The sequence below is a fragment of the Muntiacus reevesi genome, chromosome X, assembly GCF_963930625.1.
Source record: "Muntiacus reevesi chromosome X, mMunRee1.1, whole genome shotgun sequence".
Taxonomy (NCBI): domain Eukaryota; kingdom Metazoa; phylum Chordata; class Mammalia; order Artiodactyla; family Cervidae; genus Muntiacus; species Muntiacus reevesi.
In genome coordinates, this window is record NC_089271.1 from 60,486,806 (window position 1) to 60,490,014 (window position 3,209).

General features: G+C 42.8%; 1 non-coding gene across 1 annotated transcript; it reads right to left on the minus strand.

Annotated features, from left to right (window-relative positions):
* Nucleotides 1-1,611: 1,611 nt before the first annotated feature.
* Nucleotides 1,612-1,718, minus strand: LOC136154819 (U6 spliceosomal RNA). The gene has a single exon (XR_010660528.1). It is a non-coding gene; the product is annotated as a U6 spliceosomal RNA (small nuclear RNA).
* Between the last annotated feature and the right edge of the window lie 1,491 nt (nucleotides 1,719-3,209).

The following is a 3,209-nucleotide window of genomic DNA, read 5'->3' on the forward strand; positions in this document are numbered from 1 at the left end:
GTGAATATTCAGGACCAATTTCTTTTAGGATGGACTGGTTGGATCTCCTTGTAGTCCAAGGGACTCTCACGTGTCTTCTCTAACACCACAGTTCAAAAGCATCAATTCTTCAGCGCTCAGCTTTCTTTATAGTCCAACTCTCACACTCCTACTTGACTACTGGACAAACAATAGCTTTGACTAGACAGACTGTTGTTGGAAAAGTGAAGTCTCTGCTTTTTAATATGCTGTCAAGGTTGGTCATAACTTTCCTTCCAAGGAGTAAGCGTCTTTTAATTTCATGGCCACAATCACCATCTGCAGTGATTTTGGAGCCCCAAAAAATAAAATCTGTCACTGTTTCCATCATTTCCCCATCCATTTGCCATGAAGTGATAAAACAGATGCCATGATCTTAGTTTTCTGAATGTTGAGTTTTGAGCCAACTTTTTCACTCTCCTTTTTCTCTTTCATCAAGAGAATCTTTAGTTCTTCTTCACTTTCTGCCATAAGGGTGGTGTCATCTGCATATCTAAGGTTATTAATATTTCTCCTGGCAATCTTGATTCCAGCTTGTGCTTCATCCAGCCCAGCATTTAGCATGATGTACTCTGCATAGAAGTTAAATAAGCAGAGTGACAATATACAGCCTTGACGTACTCCTTTTCTGATTTGGAACCAGTCTGTTGTTCCATGTCTTACTGCTGCTTCCTGACCTGCATACATATTTCTCAAGAGGCAGGTCAGGTGGTCTGGTATTCCCATCTCTTTCAAAACTTTCCACAGTTTATTGTGATCCACACAGTCAAAGGCTTTGGCATAGTCAATAAAGCGAAAATAGATGTTTTTCTGGAACTCTCTTGCTTTTTCGATGATCCAGCAGATGTTGGCAATTTGATCTCTGGCTCTTCTGCCTTCTCTAAATCCAGCTTGAACATCTGGAAGTTCACGGTTCAGGTACTGTTGAAGCCTGGCTTGAAGAATTTTGAGCATTACTTTGCTAGCGTATGAGATGAGTGCAGTTGTGTGGTAGCTTAAACATTCTTTGGCATTGCCTTTCTTTGGGATTGGAATGAAAGCTGACCTTTTCCAGTTCTGTGACCACTGCTGAGTTTTACAGATTTGCTGGCATATTGAGTGCAGCACTTTCACAGCATCATCTTTCAGGATTTGAAATAGCTCAACTGGAATTTCATCACCTCCACTAGCTTTGTTCATAGTGATGCTTCCTAAGGCCCACTTGACTTCACATTCCAGGATGTCTGGCTCTAGGTGAGTGATCACACCACTGTGGTTATCTGGGTCATGAAGATCTTTTTTTTGTATAGTTCTTCTGTGTTTTCTTGCTACCTCTTCTTAATATCTTCTGCTTCTGTTAGGTCCATACCATTTCTTTTTTTTTTTTTTTTTTTTTTTTAATTTTTTTATTTTTCAGTGGGTTTTGTTATACATTGATGTGAATCAGCCACAGAGTTACACGAATTCCCCATCCCGGTCTCCCATCCCACCTCCCTCTCCACCCGATTCCTCTGGATCTTCTCAGCCCAACAGGCCCGAGCACTTGACTCATGCCTCCCACCTGGGCTGGTGGTCTGTTTCACCACAGAAAATATACATGCTGTTCTTTCGAAAAAAAATATGGAACGCTTCACGAATTTGCGTGTCATCCTTGCGCAGGGGCCATGCTAATCTTCTCTGTATCGTTCCAATTTTAGTATATGTGCTGCCGAAGCGAGCACGGTCCATACCATTTCTATCCTTTATTGAGCCCATCTTTGCATGAAATGTTCCCTTGGTATCTCTAATTTTCTTGAAGAGATCTCTAGTCTTTCCCATTCCGTTGTTTTCCTCTATTTCTTTGCTTTGATTGCTGAGGAAGGCTTTCTTATCTTTCCTTGTTATTCTTTGGAACTCTGCATTCAAATGGGTATATCTTTCCTTTTTTTCTTGCCTTTAGCTTCTTTTCTTTTCTCAGCTATTTGTAAGGCCTCCTCAGACAACCATTTTGCCTTTTTTACTCTACTTCCAGGCAAACAGGAAACAATTGAAGAGTTTTAAAGAGTGATGCATCATATCTCCATTTACAAAGTACTTCTCACAGTTTTATAGGGAACAGATTGGAAGAAAGCAAGAAGTGGATGCAAGGGGACCAGCTGAGAGTCCCATACAGGGATCCGGATGAGAGCGTGTGTTGACCCAGATAGGGTGATAGCAGTAGGGATGGAGCAAGTTAGAGCAATGCCAGAGAGATGTGGATGGGATGATTGATGGGATTTGCTTGGTGATTGATCAGATGTGGGGGCCAAAGAAGAGGAAAGAGTCAGAGTTCCCAGATTTCTAGTCACCTAGATAGACAGCAATGCCACGTGCTGGGATAGAGAGCACTGGAGCAGGGGCAGGTGCAGGGTGGAAGAAAATAGTTCATTGAGGTTGATGCATGTTGATTTCAAAGTGTTTGCAAAACATCCAAACAGATTTGTGGATGTGCAGGATAAAGGATCAGATGAGAGAGAGGTGTGGCATCAACTGACCAGGGCTGCCCCCTGGAGCCATGTGAGTGAATAGAATGGCCCATGGAGAGTGCCTGGAGAGAAATGAGGAGAGGAAATGAGGACATGGTGCTGAGGTACCCCAGTCTTTAAGGAATAAGGGAAGGAATAGGAGCACACTCTCTACTTCATGGTAAACACATAATAAGCATTGCCAAAGGAACGAAAGTAGACTGAGAAGAATTGACTAGAGATAATTAACTCTCTTTGGGATGGAGAAAAAGAGACACAAGGCTTCAGAAAGGAGGTTAAGCTTGAGCTAAATCATGAAGGAAGGAAAGTTATGACCAACCTAGACAGCATATTAAAAAGCAGAGACATTACTTTGCCAACAAAGGTCTGTCTAGTCAAGGCTATGGTTTTCCAGTGGTCATGTATGGATGTGAGTGTTGGACTGTGAAGAAAGCTGAGTGCTGAAAAATTGATGCTTTTAAACTCTGGTGTTGGAGAAGACTCTTGAGAGTCCCTTGGACTGCAAGGAGATCCAACCAGTCCATCCTAAACGAGATCGGTCCTGGGTGTTCATTGGAAGGTGTGATGCTGAAGCTGAAACTCCAATAATTTGGCCACCTGATGCGAAGAGTTGACTCATTGGAAAAGACCCTGATGCTGGGAGGGATTGGGGGCAGGAGGAGAAGGGGACGACAGAGGATGAGATAGCTGGATGGCATCACCGACTCG